We start from the raw sequence: 23,027 nt of genomic DNA, 5'->3' as shown, positions 1-23,027 counted from the left end.
CCTTTTTGACTTAGAGGTCGGCACACGGTCCACGTGTAAACGAATCACAGTTAGTTTGCAGTTCGGACATATGAAAATGTTGAGCACAGATAAGACACCTGAACTTACCATCTATTAGTCAAGCTGCCTTGGATCATCCTTGACCCACCTGTAAAGCTTCTCATTTGATTCTGGGAACTATTTTACCTACTTAAAGAACATGATCAGCTTCCATATTATGGAATTTTAGCAGAGGCATTTCAGTCTTGCTTGAAGTTCTCTCCCAATGCCCACCTAATGTAGGATATTGACACCATACCTGCTCCAGGCCACCAATCACTAGCTGACTTTCCTGCTCTGCATGGAATGATGACCTGGAACCATAATGCAACTACCCTGCCCACAAAATCACCAAGCTGCCTAGAACCTTCCCCAACCGGCCCTACTTGCTAGATCAGATCTCCTCTGATGTTAACAGCTGCCTAACCAAGCCCTGAGTCCAGCATGTTCTGGGATAACTTTGGGTTGCCGCCCTAAGGAATTTGCACAACAGCCAAAAGCTTTCTACATCCCTAGCTTCCTCTTCTTTACCTTCTTGTTCATGCAAATGTGATGGTAGCTCGTTACCCTCAAGCCCAACTGAGTTATAACAAAATGTTGTAACAAAGGACATCCACTTACCCCAGTGATGAAAAGCATGGTTATTTGCTTCAAAAAATTGGTTGTTTTCATCTTACAGAATGGTTCACTTCTTTTTTTAAATAATTCTTCTCAAAACGATGAAGATAAGGAAACTACTTCTCATGGAGCACTGCTCATGGTCAGAGAGCCAGTGAGTACCATAGCCAGGACAATACATGGAAACTGATTAAAGTCCAACCTAGCTCTAAAGCTCTAACACTGATGGATGCATTCATTCATGCAACAATTAAGCTTGACCTGACTTCTAACTCTATTTCTCCTCTACCTGCCCTATTCCACCTCAATAGTTTTTCCAACCATAAATCTCTCCTACCCTCATGGCCTTGTTAGATGCTACTTCGATGTTAAAGCACCCTCCCTGACCATTACTCCTTGAAGTGTCACCTACAGATTTTTTAATAGATAGTGGTCTTTGGACCATTCCAATATTCATCTTTTGACCTATATACTTATACATAGCAACAGAGAATAAGAATAGATGTTAGAAATATACCTAACTTTTACACTGAGACAGGACAGGCATAAGGGCACATGTAAGTAACTGTCAGGTATGTTATTCTAATATGGGGAAGTAAAAAAGAACACTTCAGGAAAGTCTCTTGCATGTAATAAATGTTCACTAAATTTTCTATTTTACTATCAGGCATCCAAAAATTCTGGAAGTTCTGTGCCTATCCTGATACCCACCAATAAATTCTATCAGGACCTGTCATACAATACATGGTAAATGATATATTCCTGTAAGTGTCTTTGTGGGAACTGATCTAAAAATAAACAAATGTGCAACCACATAGACAGTATTTCTTATCTAGAACAGGAAAAAAAATGGCTTATTACTTCCTGAACTCACGCTGAATTGCAGCAAGCTCCAAAAGTAGTACTATGAACTCTAAGTGGTGGACACTAAAAAAAGTATTCCTGACAGTAGGAAGGCAGGCTATCCTTAAGCAAGTATCACATGAAAATCTATGGCATGCCTAGGGTTGAACCTCACACATAGTAAGCACTCAATTTCCTTGGCCACCAGCCTTAGATACTAACCTAGAAAAATAATCATCTTGGGCATGCTTAATTGCTAAAATTATAATGAAAAATTTTATTAATGCCAAATCATGCTTAACAGGAAAGGAAGAAGAACAATAAAAGATGGAAGGAATTTAATGATCTCTCCTTGGGAATAGCCCATAGGTCATTTGGTCAGATAAAAGAAATAAATGGTATGTTCCCGATATAGATTTAAAAATTGGCACAGAGGGCGCCTGGGTGGCTCAGATGGTTAAGCATCTGCCTTCGGCTCAGGTCATGATCCCAGGGTCCTGGGATCGAGTCCCGCATTGGGCTCTCTGCTCCTTGGGAGCCTGCTTCTCCCTCTGCCTCTCTCTCTCTGTCTCTCATGAATAAATAAATAAAATCTTAAAAAAAAAAATTGGCACAGAAACAGACTGCACTAGCAATGAGGGGTTTCAACTGCCAGACATCTACCAGGCATCTCCCACAAGTCTCAATTAGCTAAAAGCACCATTGACTTGTCTTGGCATCAAATTCATCTCTGAGAAGATGCAGGAAACAAGATGAGTAATTGCTACTATGGACTGGGCTCTAATCAATGCAAAAGGGATAAAGTAGAAATGGAACTTGTAGAAAACATAACTGTCCCAAAGAACTTTTGACAGGCAAAAAGGGGAGTATCAGACCAAGCCAGACATGTATTCTAGACTCTGGAAGGACACATTTCAAGTTATCATCAAGACCCAAAAAGGGCAGAAGTCCAGAAGGCTGTCTAAAGCAACCCGGGGTGCCTCGGTGGCTCAGTTGGTTAAGCTTGTGCCTTTGGCTCAGGTCATGATCCCGGGATCCTGGGATCGAGCCCCACATCAGGCTCCCTGCTCAGCGGAGAGTCTGCTTCTTCCCCTTCCCTCCCTCTGCCCTGCCCCCTCCCCCCTCTGCCCCTCCTCTTACTTGTGCGCACTGCATGCTCTCTCTCAAATAAACAAACAAACAAATAAATATTTTTAAAAAGGCAACACGCTGACTGACTGTGAAAGGTCCTGATGAGGGGGAAAGGGAGGCGTCTTCAAAGAGACCAGTGCTGCCACACAAGTAAAAGAAGATAAACAAGATCATGGAAAAGGTTGGAAATCGCCTCACATGTTCAAGGGCGAATAATAACAGATGCACAGACATCTGAGAATGAAGGTAAGGTGTTTCAAAAAAATGTCAGCGATGACTGAAATGTTTTCTTCCTTCCATTTGGGAGTACAAGGAACTGCTGGGATAGGTCTGCTGCCTGCAACTGACGGTATAATGTTAAGAGATAATAAAATAAAAACAGAACTTCTCAGCTCCTACTTCACGTCATTCTCTATCAAGGGTAATCAAGACTTTCTTAGAAAAGTTCAAACAAACATTAGTTGGTGGCACCAAAACACAAATGAAAGGAGGAGCTTGCTAAAAAAAGAAAAGCCATCACCTAGCTGCTCTAAATGAACTCCTATTTTGTAGCTTATCTGTGTCTTCATCTATACACACATACATACTTATAGACATGTATATATATATATATTTTAAAGATTTTTATTTATTTATTTGACAGAGAGAGAGATAGCAAGAGCAGGAACACAAGCAGGAGGAGTGGGAGAGGGAGAAGCAGGCTTCCTGCGGAGCAAGGAGCCCGATGCAGGGCTTGATCCCAGGACCCTGGGATCATGACCTGAGCTGAAGGCAGACGCTTAACGACTGAGCCACCCAGGCGCCCCGACATGTATATATTTTTAAACCTACAGAACTGTGAGAACCTGCAGAATCATTAAGTGGATTGTCACTAATCACAGAAGAACCACCGTGAATGAGAGAGGTTCCAAAAGTTGGAGGTAAGAAACTGCTGTCCCAGTGTTCTGAACAGGAAATTAAAGGAATCCTGTACATTAGAAACTGTTTATGAACATAGTCTACAGAGGTCTTTCAGAGCTCACAAATTTATATAATGGGAACTACAATTTCTAAAGGATTTATGGTAAAAATCTGAAAATAACTCAAAGTTAAAAACTCTTCCCTTCAGCATTGAGAATTCAGTTAACATTGAATAGGACTTCACGGTCTTAAAAGTGGTGTTTCTCATAACACAGGTTATATAGTCAGAGATTTAAAAAAAAAAATTTCCCCTTTAAAAAAGATTTTTTGTATTACCTAAGTCGAAACAATACTGTTACTGGCTAATGCGTTTGGAGTCAATGCCAGTCAAAAATCAAGTGTAGATGATTAAAAGAATGGTTTAAAGGAAGGAGGTGATCATCAGGGACCAGCAAACCTCTACAGACTTTCTTTCCTTTTTTAAAATAGAGCCTTTAGGGGTGCCTGGGTGGCTCAGTTGGTTAAGCATCTGCCTAGCTCAGGTCATTATCTCGGGGTCCCAAGATCAAGCCCTGCATTGGGCTCCCTCCTCAGTGGGGAGTCTGTTTTTCCCTCTTCCTCTCCCCCTGCTTGTGGGTGTGCTCTCTCTCTCAAATAAATAAATGAAATCTTTAAAAAAAAAAAAAGATAAAATAGAGCCTTTAGCCTTGGATTTCAACAAGGCTTTTAGCTAAGCCCTATTCTTTTAAACAGAGACACGATTCCATAATTATGTAATGATGTGAATTCTTAACTAGTTGACCAACATCTGCAGACAGGGCTCACACTGGAGTTCCCTTTGCACCACCTCTCTCCCCCGCCTGCAAGCCCATGTGAAGGAGCTTACCCTGAGACACCCTTGGCTTCTGCCCCTCTAATCCTCTCCTGACCTGCTACTTTGGCCTGGGGTGCCAGGGTTAACACAGGGTACCTGACCAGCTGGGCCAATCTGATTCCCTTCTAGGAATGTGGTTTTGTGGTCCAGAGACATAGGCAGGCAGACTCAGCACTGAGCAGGGACCTTCACAGAGAATGGGGCTGGAGGGGGTCATAGTACCTTGAAGCCATATGCATGCCAAAGGTATGAAGTAGGAAATGAAATAGATTACAGAAGAGAAAAAAAAAAACAGGACAATATTGTGCAGAGTGAGTGACCCCAAAGGCTGAGTCTCATGAGTCTCTGCTGTGATACAAGAGGATCCCCTGGACAGATAAAATAAATACATAACTTAAAGAGGGCTCCGGAGCCAGAATGCCTGGATTCCAATGACAGGATAAGGACATCCAGGGCACCACGAATAAATGTACAGATGACATTAAAGACTCAGAATTCGAGAAGGTTTGGGGAGCCTGAATGAGTTGAAGATTCTATACTAAAACCTAAAACAAACAAACAAACACCCCAACTATGCAAATACAACATGGGGGACATTTGGCCCAGCGAAACGTGGATCAAATAAAAGGTTTCATTGCTTTTATTGCTTTCTTAGCAAGAGAGCACTTGCTAAGAATTCGACCTGGCTGAGAATGAAATGAGCTGTTTTACAAGGGGGCACGGTTCCCATCTCTGAGAGGTATTCAAGCAGGAACTGGGTAACCAAAGCCTAAGTAGGCAGTGTCAGGGGCTGTGTTGTACTGTATGAGCTCTAAGTTCCCTCCAACTCTACAGTTCCACAAGGCTATCTTTTTAAAAAGATTAAAAAAAGACAATTATGAGGTCATCAGAGAACCACAAATACAGTGCCATGTGCAACCAAGTTTTAATCACTTTAGACATGGAGAAAAGCATTATTGAACTGATAAAGATCCTTGCAGGCTAGTTAACCCTACGGACTTCAGTAGCAATGCATTCATAGGAAGATATAACTGAATTATAGTTCTGAAAGAGCCGGCCCTTAAAACACACTAGGGAAAAAATACAAATAAACCACCAGGAAAATTATCTGAATTATTACAACTTCCATTTTTAGAGCTATTTATGCATCTTACAATGTAAAAATAGGTGAACACATGACTGGTTCCAACAGACTAGTTCTCATTTTATTTAAGGAAGCAGAAGCAGTCAAATAACATCATTTTGATGCTGTATTATTCGCAGGATGAGTCAGTGGAGTTTGACAGGCACCTGCTTCTTACTTCCATTGTGACTTTGTAAGAGAGAAATTATAATTCTCCTTTGTTTCTTAACAAGGTCTCAAGCATCAAAAACACCTAGTGAGGAACCTAAAGCCTACTTGCTAATTATGACTTTGGCAGAGAAGTAAGCAAGCACACACAGCAACATAAGCTGCCCACAAGCAAGACCATTTTACTCTATAGAACACTGCCCAGATAAGAAAAGGGGTGACATGCTCATCTGCCTGTTGAAGACAAACAGTGGCACAATCTGGCATGTAACATATCGAACAAGTCCACTGAACAAGGGCTGGAAACATGGGAAATCCATAAAGGAGCACCAGAGAACCCCCACCACATCCCAACATGACCTTAAGAATGGGTGTGACCTGGGGTTGGCTTCTCTGCCATAAGCACCGTGGGCAGTATTAAAGAACCCACCAAGACCTGGTTAGACAAGACAGGCTCAAAGATCTAGGAGTCACCTGCACTAAAGCAAAGTAAGGCACAGCTGGCTTCCTTCAGTATGTCAGGATGTGGCTAAAGAAGACGACAGAAACCTCCACTGAGCACATTAAACCAGGAGGTATGAATGACAGCTAGTGGGCTGCAAAGACGTAGATGACCCAGCACTGTGCTCAGTGACATTAAAGCAATGACACTTACACATGTGTGAGATTGCCATCAGCCCTACCCAACTCGCAGGTGGAAAAAGAATGATGCAAGGATGGGTTGCACAGATGCTTCAAGAACCTTCTAATACCCCAAATAAAAATCACCCACCGTAGAGGGAGCCTCTTAATTCAACGCTTGAGCCTCTACATGCTACCACCACTGATTAGAATCACAAACCCAGCCCTTCAGATCTGCTGGGACACGCTGGCCATTAGTGAGCAAAGTGAAGAAAACTCCATGATTTTAAAACCACTCCGACATGTTAAAATCTCAGCTTCCAAAAACTGAACAGCTTGATCTTAATTCCAGTCACTCACCAGACACAGATTCAAGTAACATTTGCTTAGCACCTACTCTATAGCAAGTGATTTCATTTAAGTTCACCACTCTGAAGGATGTTCCGGCAGCTTGGAACACCTCAAGAGCCAAGAGAACATGATGATGACAAGAAAGAAAGTTCTCCTTACCTCTGATTATGGAGTGAAAAGTCCTGCCAATAGAAATATCAATCCCAAACAGATTAAATCCAGATGTCTAATAGATTCCCAGATGTCTAAAATCCACTGCAATAGATAAGACATGAATAGTTATGTTTACTGAAGTTCTAAAGAATATTCAAAGAAGAGGAGGGAAATAGGAGATGGAAATCCTGATTTTAGAATAAATGTGATACTCTAAGAAACCAAAAAAAAAAAAAAATACACACGAACATACCTATTATGCACATGTGGACGTTCCCACTCTTTTCTAAGATGCAAGGATGTTTTCAGTCCTTCATGCCAGTGTTTTCTATCTCAGTAAATGGCACCGTCATTTTGGGCTCAGGGCCCAAAATTTTATTCATTCTCCACTCCTCTCTTTCTTTAATGCTCCACCATCCTATCCATGAATAAATCTGTTAGATCTACCTTCAGACTGTATCCTCTTCTTGTCGCCTCCCTGCTGCCTGGTAGTCCACACCACTATCACTACTCCTTGTTTCATCTCCTATCCTCGAGGTGAAATCAGAATCTCTGAGGGTGGGACTCAGGCATCAGTGTGGTTAAAGTTCCTTGGGAGAGTCCAGCATGCAGCTAGTCCACTCTTTACACAACAGGCGGATGATTTACTGGTGCGTATTAGTACCATTCTGCCAAAGGAAAATTGCGTCTCAGGTTATGTGTCTCGTCCAAGGCCACACAGCTTGGAAGAGCCAGAGGTCAGTTATCACTCCAGGCTAACTGGGAGCCCAAATGCCTCATTTCTTTTTCTCTTACATCAACTATTATAAGGTGATATTTTAAGATGCTGAGGAGAGTAGGGACAGCACTAAGGAAGTTATCGTCTCAAATTCTGTTGTTGTGCCACTGAAAACAAATGCACTCTACTTTTTAAGTGGCTACCATGTCAAATAATCTGGTACCAAATAGACTAAAAACACATGAAATATAAACAGTAAAGATGGTGACTCTAGTTTGAGTCAATAGGATTTTTAAGAAAGGACAATTCCAGCTGAACATATGGAAAAATGTCTGATATAAAGAAAACTATTATACAGACCTAAATCTTGGTATTCAGACTTAGTTAAAATTAAAACATGTAAGGGAGTAGTTCACCAACCATAAGGATAAATTCCACAGGAAAAGTCACTTAATAAGATCAAGGAAGATTCCACTTGGCATTTGGGAAAATTAAGAGAGCTTTTTTTTTTTTCCTTCTTTCTTAATTATATTCACTAAGAAGTCAACAAAAAGGCCAAGTCATGTAATGATTCTTCCATTGAACTTTAAACAAAAAGACAAGAATAAGTAGCCATCTGGGGTTAAATTGAGCCAACAATTCAGAACTTTCCCTCCCCTCCTAGGTTAAATTCTAGTTTTTAAAAAAGATTTCCATCTGTGGAGTACAAGTCACATTATCACCTAAAAAAAAAAAAAAAAAAAAGTCAAGTCTAAATGAAGAAACAGTAAGGATAGAAGAGAATTATAAAATAAAAAACAATCACACAATGGTTGGACACAATGCATGGGCTCCAACGCACGTGGAGCTTGTTTTCTAATCCTCAGAGTTTGAAATAATCACATCCTGAAGCCAGACAATCAGTACCCGTGCATGTGGCCACAGAGAAACCTCACAGGCTAACTTAAGAGACTCAAAAATGAGTTTCATCTCAGCAACCAGAGAAAGCAGGTAAATTAGGACTTGTAGTAAGTTTTCATTTTCTGTACATTAACCTATAAAAAACTTCACATCATGGTGGGATAAATCAAAGAATACAAAAATACTAATCCAAAAGGATACATGTACCTCGATGTTTATAGCAGCATTTTCTACAATAGCCAAATTGTGGAAATAGCCCAAGTGTCCACCAACTGAAGATGCATAAAGAAGATGTGGTATATATACACAATGGAATATTACTCAGCCATAAAAAATGACATCTTGCCATTTGCAACGACACGAATGGAGCTAGAGAGTGTTATGCTAAGCAAAATAAGTCAGTCAGAGAAAGACAAATACCATATGATTTCACTCATATGTGGAATTTAAGAAACAAAACAAACAAGCCAAGGGAAAAAGAAAGAGAGGGGCAAACCAAGAAACAGACTCTTAACTATAGAGAACACACTGAGGGTTACCAGAGGGCAGGTGCATGGGGGATGGGTTAAACAGGTGATGGGGATTAAGGAGTGCACTTGTGATGAACACCAGGAGCTGTATGGAAGTACTGAATCACTATATTGTACACCTGACACTGATATCACACTGTATGTTTACTGACAGGAATTTAAATAGAAATACAAAAAAAGGAAAAAATAATTATAAACTGGAGAAAATAAACCCCTTACCATAAAGTTATCACAGAGGTTTCAGAGATTTACCAAATCATTAAGGTATTTCTTCTAGGTGCAAATGATTACATATATAGGCTACAAATATAGGATGAATAAAGAGATTAATCACTATCATATACCAAAAGTAAGTAGGTTAGCAAAAAAACTAGTAAGGACACTGCAGAAAGGCTCAAATTCATCACACTCCCAGAGTAGATATAACACCGGCTAAAAATAAACTAAATGTGTTTACTCGTCATTTGGTTATATTAAGTGTTTAGGATTTTTTTTTTTTTAAGTGTTTAGGATTTCAAAGAAAGTCTTCAAAATCTAATAATCGAGTATCATCCTAGAAACTTTACCATTTCTGAGAAGGGTAAGCAAGAGGAGTATAATTAGACCCATGAGGTAACTGAGCAATAGACAAAGATTTACCAAAATATCCACATGCACTTGGTTTCTGGCTGACAACCTACATGGCTTTATATACCCTATTCCTCATCCTCTCTGCAAAGTAAAAAATTCAAAGATCCACACCAGTGTTTTCCAGCATTGCTGTACTTCAGAATTACCTGGGAGATATTAAGGATCAGTGCTTGGTCCAAACGCCCAATGGACCAGACTGATTCCATTGGTCTCGGATAGGTCCAGGTATCGGTATTATTTAGAAGTTCCCAATTTGATTCACTGTGCAACCTGGGTTGAGCACCACTGAGGTACACAACATGGCTATGAAACACTCGACATTACACAAGTCTCCCCGTGCCTGACCACACTGGACACAATTAGCCCAAAAGATGGCAGACAGAATCATTCTTCTTTAGTGACAGGGTGATTCATACCACATCCTTAGAGTGCTAAGTCAGAGCTCCTTAAATATCTCCTATCTTTAAAGTTTGCAGGGCTAAGCCTACACTGACGTGAGGGAGAGATGTGGGGGAAAGATGGGCTGTAGATGCTGTAAGGGGACTTCTCCTATACCAAGTTGGATTTCTTTTAGGACCAGAGTTAAGCCCAGGGATCCAAGCCAATTACAGAAGCTAGTCTCGATTGGTGTCAGAATAAACCAACTCTCAGATTCACCCTCACATTCACTGTTTGCTTGCTTACCTCATGAAAGTCAATCTTGTATTCTAAATAGGTCTGGCCCACTAAAGTGGTTTCCTGGTCCAGAACAGAGGCTAGCTTTGGCCTTCTTAGTAATAGTCTCTGCCTAAACTGTCACCTGACTGGTGTGATCCCATTAAGTACAACCCCAGATAGATCAAGATCAGTCATCTTTAACGATGGCTCACACAAAATAATGAACAGAGGCTCAATTTAAAACAGACATTTCCTTTTGCCCAGTAGTTCTAAAGTCCACTTCGATCAACGGAAGTGATGGCAACATTGTATATAAAAGCACACTACTCGAAGTTGCCATCTATGTATACACGTTACATGTTAACATTTAAGTGGAAACTAATAGGTAAGGCAGGATGGTTTTTGCTTATTAACATATTAAAAAGAGAACTTTTTAAAAAATAAAAACAAAACAATAGCTCCAAAAGATGCCATGATGTACTTACATAAAACCTCTGAATTGTCACAAGGGCCATGTCAAAAGCAGTATCATTTAAGCACTAACAAGGTTTTATGAAGATATCCGTGACAGCCTGTTATTGTAAGGAAGGAAGCTGAAGGCTTAAATCTCTATTTAATAGAAAGGCATATCCACACATATATTTTTCATATGCTTCCTTTGAGCCATGATTTCCATTATGAAGTTGTACTCTGAAGAATGCTAGTAAATCCTAACATGTAAACACATGGTGGAGGGATAATTTACACCTATGCTGTCCGAAATGGCAGCCACTGGCCACATGCAGCAACTGAGAACGTAAAATGAAACTAGTCCAAATTGAGATGTGCTGTGAATATAAAATATGCGGCAGTTAGAAACATACTACAAAAAATGAATGCAAAGTATCTCATTATTAAATTTTATATCAACAATATGGTAAAATAGTATTTTGGATATATTGAAAGAATATATTATTAAAATTAATTTCACCAGTTTCTTTTCACTTTTTTAATGTGGCTACCAGAATATTTAAAACTACATATGTGTCTAGCATTTGCAGCCCACATTCTATTTCTCTTCGTGTTTATCTCAGATAGGAATGCCAATTGCATGTAAACAGTTTCACGGAATCATTAGTTAAATCCCGGATGGTCTAAATTCTGATCTATACACTTAGCAGATGAGTAATAGCTCAGCTATTTTGTAAGGGATCCGATATGAAATCTTAAAAGTTGTATGTTGGATCCAAAGTTCAAAAATAAAAAATCCAAAATTCCAAAATTAAAGTCCACAATACTTCAGCAGATAAAAATGAACCAATCTTGCTGAAAAAATAGCATAATTGAAATATACCTGGTCAAGGCTAGTTAATTGAAAACCTCATTTAAAAATACTTTGTTTCACGACACACATTATAATTTTAAAACTTACAAAGATGAAAATTAACTGAAAAACTATTTAAAAGGAAAGAATTCAGACTGATGGACAGTGTCAAAATCCAACACCTCAAATGCGCTAATAGTCAAAAAAGAACATATAATGTAGAAAGGATTCTATTCACAATATCTTCATAAAATTTAAATCATCTATGAAAAAATAATTAAAGTAGACAGGATTTAAGAAAACTCTACCCAGCACAGGAGAGAAATGCCAATAAATTGAGAAAGAAACTAAGTTTCAAAGCCTCAATATATGAAAGATGTCAATTCTTTCAATAAGTTCATAAACTTAATGTAATCCCAATAAATATCCCAACACATTTTTAAATTTGATTGAGTGATTCATTCACTGGTTCAAGTGGAAAAATAAACATGAAAAATAAACAAAAGAATCAGATAAAAGAGCAGTGAGAGTAGGAGAGCTAAGAGGATAACTCTTAATTGCAGTAATGGAATTTGATTCTAGGGGACAAAAAAGACCAAAATAGAGAGGGGAGGGCAGAGAAAGGGGGGAGAGACTGCTTCCAGAAATGACTCAACTGTATAGGTCAAATTAGTAAAAAGAAATACCTCAAAGCCATACAAGAAGAATATAGTATTATTAAATATATGATTATTATTTCAGGTGGATTACTGTTTGAGAAAAAATAAAATTAGATCCCTACCTACCTCACATCTCACAACAAAATATACCCCACAGAAATTGCCCACGTAACTAGATTTAAATTGAACCCTAAAAATACTGGAAGAAAAATGTAAGTGAAAAATTTCATTACCTTGAAATGAGAAATATGACATTAAAGCAGAAATTTTAATGAAAAAACCGAAAGATTACACATCATAAAAATTAACTTGGCTATAGAAAAGGGTCCAAAATGGCAATGTGGGAAGACCCTGAACTCACCTCCTCCATGGACACACTCAATCTACACCTACATATGGAACGATTCCTCCTGAAGACCTGAGAGACTGACTGAACAGCTTCCGCACAACAAATGATAGAGAAACTATATAGAAGGTGGCAGGAGAGATAGAGATGTGGTAACAACTGGGAGCCCCCACCTCCAATGCTGTGAATTGCAGTACTGAGGGACCGTAAGCAGATTCATCTGTCCCTGGGCATTGAAAAGAGCTGCCGTTTAGGAGAACAACTGGATCCACCAAGCACTCATGAAAGGACCTACTTGAACTCTCTCTAGGTCGGTGGAGCTGGCAATCACCAGCCCTATTTATATTTCCCCCTCCATCTTGATAGTGCAGATAAGACGGGAGTCTGGGCACCCTGGCTGGCCGGCTGCCTCAGTGAGCATGGGCCACTAACCTCCTCCAGCCACAGTTTAAAAGAGCAATTAGAACATAAAGGAACAAGCCCCAGAAATGTGCTAACCCACAAGGGAGCTGTGCAATACTCTCCAGAGTCAGAGGGGCTGGGAAGTGCCACTGTTTATGTCCCCCCTCCACCTTATGAGGGCAGATAGAAGCAGGGTCTGGGAACCTTGGCTGGCCTGTTGCCTCAGCGAACCTGGGCCCCTGGCTGACACCAGCCCCAGCCATCCCACTGAAGTGGGCTCCAATGTGATACACACTGGGACACCCCTGGACAGCACCCACTACAACTCCAGCCATCTTGCCAAGGACACACAAAGGGGCAAAGCATCCCAGAACACTCCAGGTCCACACAACTCCAGCTCCTCACTAGGGCACCAGCTACGTGGAGCACTGCAGGACCCTTCAACCCACACCCACTTCAGCTCCAGCTGTCCCACCAGGGCCCTCCCTGTGCAGAGCACCCCGAGACCTCCCAGCCCACATCTGCCTTGGGCTCCAGCCATCCTGACAGGGGTCCCTCTGCACAGAGAACCCTTAGACCACTCTGACCCACACCCACATCAGCTCCAGTTACTCCACCAGAGCAGCCCCTGCATGGGATGCCCAGGATCCCTAGCCCACACCTTCTATAGCTCCAGTCAGCCAACCAAAGCCAGCAGGCACACCAAGTCTACACTGGGGACATCCCTGCAGAAGGCCATTCCCTCAACTTTATGAGAAGTAGTTGTTCTGCCTAATTCATAGAAACAAATACACAAAGTCAAACAAAATGAAGAGACAGAAATATGTTCCAAATGAAAGAACAAGACAAAACCTTAGGAAAAAAAAAATTAAATGAAAAGGAGATAAGTGGGGCACCTGGGTGGCTCAGTGGGTTGAGCATCTGCCTTTGGCTCAGGTCATGATCCCAGGGTCCTGGGATTGAGCCCTGCATTGGGCTCCCTGCTCTGGAGGAGGCTGCTTATCTTTCTCCCTCTGCCTGTTACTCTCCCTGCTTGTGCTCTCTCGCTCTCAAATGAATAAAATCTTGACCAAAAAAAAAAAAAAAAGAGAGAGATAAGCAATCTGCCTGATAAAGAGTTCAAAAATGGTCATAAAGATACCACCAGAATGGAGAGATGAGTGGATGAACTCAGTAAGAACTTCAACAGAGAAAAAGAACCAATCAGAGTTGAAGAATACAATAACTGAAATGAAAAATACACCAGAGGGAATCATGAGTAGATTAGAGGATGCAGAAGAATAGATCGGTGATCTGGAAGACAGGGTAATGGGAAGCATATAAGCTGAACGGCAAAAAGAAAAAAAAAAGATTTTAAAAAATGAGGATAGGTTAAGGGATCTCTGAGACAACATCAAGTGTACTAATATTAACATTATAAGGGTCTCAGAAGGAGGAGAGAAAAGGGCAGAAAACTTACTTGAAGAGATAATAATTGAAAACTTCTCTAAACTGGGAAGGGAAACAGACATCTAGGCCCAAGGAAGTTCAGAAGGCCCCAAACAACATGAACCCAAGAAGGTCCACACCAAGACACATAACAATTAAAATGTCGAAGATTAAAGATAAAGAGAGAATCTTAAAAGCAGCAAGAGAGAGCCAACTAGTTAGGTAAAAGGGAAACCCCATAAGGTTATCAGCTGATTTTTTAGCAGAAACTTTGAAGGTCAGAAGAGGGTAGCAAGATATATTCAAAACGTTAAAAGGAAAAAAACCCTACAACCAAGAATACTCTACACAGCAAGGTTATCTATCATTCAGAACTGAAGGAGAGATGAAGAGTTTCCCAGACAAACAAAAGTTGAAGATCATCACCACTAAACTGGCCTTATAAGAAATATTAAAGGGACTCCTTTAAGTGGAAAAGTAAAGGCCATAATTTGAAGAAAATTATGAAAGGGAAAAATTTTGCAAATAAAAGCAAATACACAGTAAAAGTAGTAGAGCAATCACTTTTAAGGCCAGAATGAAGGTTAGAAGACAAAAGTAGTAAAATCAATTATATCTAAAAGATTAGTTAAGGGGATTCACAAAATAAAAAAGATGTAAAATATGACAACATATATATAAAACGTGGAGAGAGTAGTAAAAATGAAGTTCAGAATATGTTCAAACTTAAGTAACCATTAACTTAATATACTCTGCTATATACTTAGAATGTTACATATGAACCTTATGGTAACCAGAAACCAAAAACCTATGACAGATACACACACACAAAAAGAGAAAAGAAGCCAAACATAACACTAAAGAAAGTCATCCATCACAAGAAAAGAAAGCAAGAGAAGAAAGGAACAGAGAAAAACTACAAAGATGACTAGAAAACAATTAATAAAATGGCAATACGTACACATCTATCAATAATTTCTTTAAATGTAAATGGTCTATATGCTCTGATCAAAAGAAAAAGAGTGATGGAATGGACAAAAAAATTAGACCTCTATATAAGCTGCATACAAGAGACTCACTTCAGACCTAAAACACATACAGACCAAAAATGAAGCGATGGGAAAGACAGTCCATGAAACTGGAAGAAAAAAAAAAGCCAGGGTAGCAATACTTATATCAGACAAAATAGACATTAAAATGAGGGTAACAAGAGACAAAGAAGAGCATACATAATAATAAAGGAAACAATCAAACAAGAGGATATAATAATTGTAAGTATCTATGTACCCAAAACAGGAACACCTAAATACATAAAGCAAATACTGACAGGTATAAAGGGAGAAATGGACAGTCATACAATAATAGTAGGGGACTTTAATAGCCCATTTACATCAATGGATAGATCATCCAGGCAGAAAATCAATAAGGAAACAATGGCTTTGAATGACACATTAGGACAGATAGACTTAACAGATATATATAGAACATTCCATTCATAAACAGAATATACATTCTTTGAAGTGCACATGGAACATTCTCTAAGACAGATAACATCTTAGGCCAAAAACAAGTCTCAGTAAACTTAAGAACACTGAAATCATATCAAGCATCTTTTCTGACTGCAACAGTATGAAACTAGAAATCAATTACGAGAAAAAAATTGGAAAAGAATGCAAACGCAGAGGATAAATAACATGCTACTAAATAACAAATATGTCAATGAAGAAACTGAAGAGAAAATAAAAAAAAATACATGGAGACAAATGAAAACACAAGAGTCCCAAATCTTTGGAATTCAGCAAAAGCGGTTGTAAGAGGGAAGTTTATAATGTTACAAGCTTACTTCAAGAAACAAGAAAAATTTCAAATAAACAATCTAACTTTATATCTAAAGAAATTAGAAAAAGAAGTAAAGCCCAAAGTTAGAAGAAAGGAAATAATAAAAATCAGAGTGGAAATAAATGAGTTTTTTCTATATTTTTACTATCTATTTCAAGGAAACAAAGAGATAGTTCTTTCAAAAGATAAACAAAATTGATAAACCTTTAGCCAGACTCAACAAGAGAGAGCTCAAATAAAATCAGAAATGAAAGAAAATAACCAACATCACTGAAATACAAAGAATAAGAGACTATTACAAAAAGATACATGCCAACAAACTGGACAACCTAGAAGAAATGGGTAAATTCCTAAAAACATAATCATCCAAAACTGAATCAGGAAGAAATAAAAATCTGAACAGACTTATTACGAATAACGAAATTGAATTGGTAATCAAAAAATCTCTTGACAAACAAAAATCTAGGACCTAAAGGATTCACAGGTGAATTCTACCAAATATTTAAAGAAGACTTAACACCTATTCTCAAACTATTCCAAAAAAATAGGAGAGAAAGGAAAGCTTCCAAATTCATTCTACAAGGCCTGCATTACCTTTACACCCAAACCAAAGACACTACAAAAAATGAAAACTGCAGGCCAATATCCCTGATGAACATATATGCAAAAATCTCAACAAAATATTCACAAACGACATTCAACAATACATTAAAAGAATCATTTGCTATGATTCAATGATATTTATCCCAGGCATGCCAGAATGCCTCAATACCCTTAAATCAATCAACATGATGCATATTAACAAAATGAAGGATAAAACCCATATCATCATCTCAAAAGATGCAGAAAAAGCATCTGACAAAATTCAACATCCATTGATGATAAAAACTCTTAACAAAGTGGCTTTAGAAGGAACATACCTTAACATAATAAAAGCCATATATGACAAACCCACAGCTAACATCACACTCAATGGGGAAAAGTTGAAGGCTTTTCCTCTAAGATCAGGAACATCTTGCCATTTGAGACAATATGGATGAACCTACAGGGTATTATGCTAAGTGAAAAAAGCCAGAAAAAGACAACATATGATTTCACTTATATGTGGAATCTAATAAACAAATGAACAAAGAAACAAAAAACAGAAACAGACTCACAGGTACAGAGAACAAACCGATGGTTGTTGGAGGGGACGGGTGTGGGGGGGGTGCAGTGGGAGAATGGGCAAAATGGCTGAAGGGGAGTGGGAAATTCAGGCTTCCAGTTACGGAATAAATAAATCATAGGGATGAAAGGTACAGCATAGGGAATATAGTCAATTGTGTTGTAATGGAATTGTATGGTGACAGATGGTAGCTACAATTGTGGTGAGCAGAGCATAATAGAGAAGTTCAACCCACTATGATGTATACCTGAGATTAATTTAACATTCATTGTGTGTCAACTATTCTTCAAAAAATTTTAATTTTAAAAATGTTTATGAAAATTAGCATACACACTAGAAAATATAGAAGTTAAAAGGTAAATTATAAACAGAAAATAGTGTCTTTAACATGAGAAAATTAACATTCAATACAAAACAAATTTCATAAAGGAACATGAATAAACAATTCAGAAAAAAATTGAAAATCATTAAGCTTACCAAAATATATTCAACCTAATAACTAAAAGCAATGTAAACTTAGAGATTCATTTTTTGCATTGTACGTTTAAAAGGATGAAAAAAGTGGCAATCCAATGATGGAGAAGAGAGAAATAGGCACTCCTGTTCACTTTCAGTGGGTGTATAAACTGGTATAATCTTTCCAACAAGTTTGAAACATGTATCAACAGTCATTTAAAATGTACATACTTTTGATCCAGGAATCCCTTTTCTAGGGGCTTTTTACAAAGAAATAATCAGAAAAGTATACAGATATGTCTAAAACTGCTTATCCAAGAATTGTTTTTAAAAACCTTAAAATGATCTAAATGTCCTAAATGTCACAGAGGATTCCTTAGTAATTAATTATACACTAACATAAAAATGCTGAGCTTTCATAAAATTAATGATCTATGTATTCAACAAATAGTATTGAGCCCCTACTAAGTTCCAGGCTCAGCTCTAGGCAGAGGATATAAACAGTGAGAGTAGGCAAAAATTCTATCCTTCAGGCAGTTTACAAAAATCTGTATTTGATAGCCAAGGATGCCCATGAAATACTAAGTGGGGGAAAAAAAAAAGATTTAAAATTATGTAGAGTATGATCTCACTTCTCTTAATAAACTTATTTCTCCTCTCCTAGAAAATAGTTGGAAAGGATATATGCTAAAATGTTAACAGTAGTTATATTTGGATGGCATAGTTTGGGGTGATTTTTACTGTCTTTTTGACACCTTTTGCAGTATGTGTTTTTTCCAATGAGCAAGTGTTACACTTCTACAATCAAGAGAACAACATTAAGCTCTTCCATTCAAAGCAAAGTTCAGAGTTATCCACTCATCTGACAAACAAACACGAAGGGCCACTATGTCAGGCAAAGCTGTGAGGGCCGTGTACAGCAGTAAACAGATCACACTGTTCACATGCTTTGTTTTTTGTTTTTGTAAATTGCTCCCAATGTGGTGCTCAGGTTCCAGGAGGAGGGTGTCTTATAGGTCTGACTGTAAGGCATCTCTAGATCATCTTACCTCTAGATCACAAGATTCACTTATTCATTCAACAGCATCTGAGCTTCTACTACATTCCTGGCAATGTTCTCAGTGGGAGCCATGTATCAGTAAACAAAACAGACAAAAATCCCTACCTTTAGTTTAGAGGGTTTACAATCCACAGAATAATAGCTTTGAAAGATGTGGGCTCCAGCTAGTAATGAAGAATGAAACTGTTGCCTTTACAACATTTACCTTCTGAAATTCTGTGAATAGAAACCCAGGCAGCAAACATTTCACCAACTTCAAAAGTATACTCTGATCATGCAAACTTTCCTATGGTTGTAAAGTCGGCTCATGATTCAATTCTCACTGTTCTTGAAGTAATACGATGAAAACGTGAATAGGCTATAGACTAGAAAACCCTAACAATTTGGTTCTGCCACACTTAATATCTCCAGAATTATACTAAGCAAGATGACATGTATTGGGGATTCTCAAATATTAATTACGCAAAGGATCACTACACTCATATACCTTCTCTCTCACAATGCTATGTCAGTTATAAATCTTTAACCCATCTCCAGATTTCCTTTGGGATCTCCTTCATTCACACCTTTTTGTCCCATCACCCAAATTAGATGGCACACAGCAGATGAATAATACATGCTTGTTAAAGGAACAAATAATCTTAGTCATCTTTTACCTGGACAAATGAAACCTCCTCCCCCAAATTTCCCTTTAACAATTCTTACTAAAACTACTTGAATGCTCCTTTTGTTATCTTTTAATAAGACATAACATTCTGTAAAAATACAAACATTTTAAAGTTGTCATTTTTACAGATTAGTTTAAAAAAACAATACCTAAACTAAATTTATTACTTAGCACATGTTTTACACAATCAAATGGATGTCTTTCATTTTAGCATTATAATATTCAGCAGAAGAAAATGTAAACTTTTGGACACGTATGTGTACATTTCCTTAGTTTTGAACAACCTAATGCTTATTATTTTGTATATGAGCTCTAGAACATTCCTTTATTGCAAGCAAGAGCCTTATAACAATCTGAATACCTGATGGTGATTGTGTCTGTTAGCTGCCCACCCACCAGCCATTCTTCCTTTTTCCTTTAGTAATAAAACACTGAGTAATGTGCCCAGCTAGAAAACTCCATTTCCCAGCTTCCCTTGCAGAGGGAAGCCAAAGTAAAATTAGGATGAGTCTTTGTGTGGTACTTCCAGGTAAACCCTTTGGTCTCTCATCTTTCTGGGGTTTTTTTGTGGTTTTTTTTTTTTTCCTACCTGGAACTTTTCCATGATGGCTGGAACCCCAGCAACCACGTTATGACTTCATGGAAGATGTTGAAGCAGAAAGGCATAGAGACAATGTTCCTTCTGACTTTATGAATTGCGCAGAGCTGACCTGGACTGCCTACCTCCATACTAGTTTTACCAGAGTGACAAAATTTTGTGTAAGCCACCATAATTTTAGTCCCTGTTTTTAGCACTCCTAATGTTGTATTGAGAGACAATTTGATTTAGCTGGGGTAAAAACGAAGAAATTCAGAATTCTTAGCTTTCAGCTTTATCCTGTTTTGCTTTCTGGAAAATATGTCTACTATCAGGGTTTCAACTATGACCTCTGAACTCAAGATTCCCCTTTGATTTTGCCCACATCTAACCTCCAATTCTAAGTATCTTCAAAACACATCCCTTTGGATATCCCACAATTCCTACTTCTTATTGTATGGACCCTCCTTCTCAATTTCCTTATCTTAATAGATTTTCCCAAGCAGTTTTAAGACTAAAGCAGAGTTCCTCAAAATGTGTTTCACCTATACCAGAACATCCGAGCAAGTTCATTAAGAATGTAGATTCCCAGTCCTACTGCAGACCTACTGAAGAAAATCTTCATGAGTCTCCTAGGAAATTATAGTTTCAATGAGATACGTGAGATCTTGTAAACATTAAAATTCAAAATTACTGCTTGAAAACTTCCTTTCATTTTAATCCATTTATCTCCTGCCCTGTATTGCTATGTCCTATGGTGTGACCTTTGTGACCTCCTTTCCTACTATTCTCCCCTACACTGTTCCTTTAACCCTCCTGACTCTCTTGCCTTGGGGGCGTCTGCTGTGACTGTTCCCTCTGCCTGGAACACTCTTTCCCTAGATCCCAACAGGGCTAACTCCTTCACTTGGTCCATGGAAGGCCAACCTAACCAACCTACTTAAAGTTGCAATCCATCCACCAATTTTATGCATCTTATCTTCTTGTTCTATTTGCCATAGTACTTACTACATAACAAATTCTACAATTTGTCAATGTATTGTGTTTGTCTGGTCTCTTGCCCCTCTAAAATGTAAGCACCTCCAGAGCAGGGCTTTTTCTATTCTGTTCACCGATGTATCCCAAGTGTCAGGAACAGTACTTGTAGGAGCTCAACAGATATCTGCTGAATGAGCTTCTGTTTTACTTAGAAATAATCTCTGATTCCTCCCTTCCCATTCTCACTTTTCCACTCCAAAAATACTCCTGGCCTTTGTCATTACTAGACTTTTTTCTTTTCCTTTTTTTTTTTAATGACAGAGTCTGTCTACAGTGCCATTCTGTCCAAACCATCCAACATGCTTCCAGACGTATCTTCGAAAGACACTTCTTTGGGGATGTCGTTCCCCTATGATGATTTGGCTCCTAACTGGCCCTGTTAGATATCATGCACTGGCATCATGCTTGAATGAGAAATGGATTAGATCTTCAAATACTTGATTCTATATCCAAATGACTCATCTTGGCATTTGAAATGCCCTGTAATCTAGCAGGAATTTACCTATCCAAATTTATACCCTCTCTTTCCAAACTTCCCTCTGCTCCCGGCCAATTTCCTTAAGATCTCTCAAATAAGCCATGTTGACGTTCACTAGTTTTTCAATTGGTTACTCTCTACCTTCAATACCATCCCAACTATTGGAAAAAAAAAAAAAAACACAGAAAAAGGCAATATCCTTTGGATTCCTGCTACTCAGACCTGAAGGCCAGAGCCATCCAGGATTACCTGTGAGTTTGTCAGAAATGCAACAGCTGCAGCCCCACCCCAGACCTACTGATTTAGAATCTCTACCTAACAAGATCCCCAGATGATCTGTGTGCACCTTAAAGTTTGGGAAGCACTCATCCCAAATTATTTCTCAATGAAGTGTTCGCTGAGCAGGCCTCATGCTCTATGTCCTGACTGCCAATGGGACCTATGTCTCCCATAGCAAGCACCATGTTCTATTAATAACATCCACTCTTAGACTATTTATTCATTATTTCACGGAAGTTCTTTAGCCGCAATTTGGATGTAAATAACTTGCACACAGGACAGCCACACATCTGGCCAATTTGGTTGCAGGGAAGAGAAACCCATTCAAGTCACTTCAAGGGAAAAAAAGAGCTTATTCTAACAGTACTTGGGAACAGGGACTAGCAAGCTCAGGGAGGATTTCCAAGGTCGAGCTACCCCTTCTCAGCATCTGTGTCTCTGCCCCATTCTCTCCACCATTCTCTCTCCTATTTTTCTCTGTTCACCATAGTTCCTGCTTCCTCACGTCAGCAGCATTCACAGGACCCATTAGAGCCAGCCATTCTCTCCTCTACTAGCCTATTCACCTCTGCCCCTTTCTGCTTCAATTTTCACCCTACGTCTCTAAGCTTAACTCTTCCCACAATAGAGATGATCACCATAGAGAACCTTTTTGAGCCAAACCACAAGGTTACAAGTGTCTGCACCACCTATGGATTGTCTACCCCTGAGTCATGAGCCGAGCCATGACTAGTCCTAGTCCATGACCGAGCCATGACTAGTCCTAGTCCAATCAGCCGAGCCAAAGGGGCTGCAGTTCAGAACAAGGCCCTTTAGGCAGCAGGAACTGTCAAAGGAGAATATTCCTTAGGAAAGAAAAGTGTGGGCAGGGTGGGCAGTGAGCCACATATCCAGCCCACAGTCATTATTTATGTTGCCCTCACCATAGTCCTGAGCAAAATACCAAGCACATAATAAACTGAAACCAACCAATATGGGAGGGAAGGGTCATTGCCTGACACTGTGCTGCATGCACAGGGAATACAAAGATTAAATAAAAAACAGTCCTTATTTCCCCAGAGCTCTACATCCAAA

General features: G+C 38.9%; 1 protein-coding gene across 4 annotated transcripts in view; it reads right to left on the bottom strand.

Annotated features, from left to right (window-relative positions):
• The window catches only part of ATP8A1 (ATPase phospholipid transporting 8A1), a 218,574-nt gene that overhangs the window by 193,423 nt on the left and 2,124 nt on the right, over positions 1-23,027 (bottom strand). The window lies entirely within an intron of this gene.

The sequence above is a fragment of the Mirounga leonina genome, unplaced genomic scaffold, assembly GCF_011800145.1.
Source record: "Mirounga leonina isolate KUSES-001 unplaced genomic scaffold, KU_Mleo_1.0 Mir_129, whole genome shotgun sequence".
NCBI classification, from domain to species: Eukaryota; Metazoa; Chordata; class Mammalia; order Carnivora; family Phocidae; genus Mirounga; species Mirounga leonina.
This window is presented reverse-complemented; position numbering and strand designations above follow the sequence as displayed.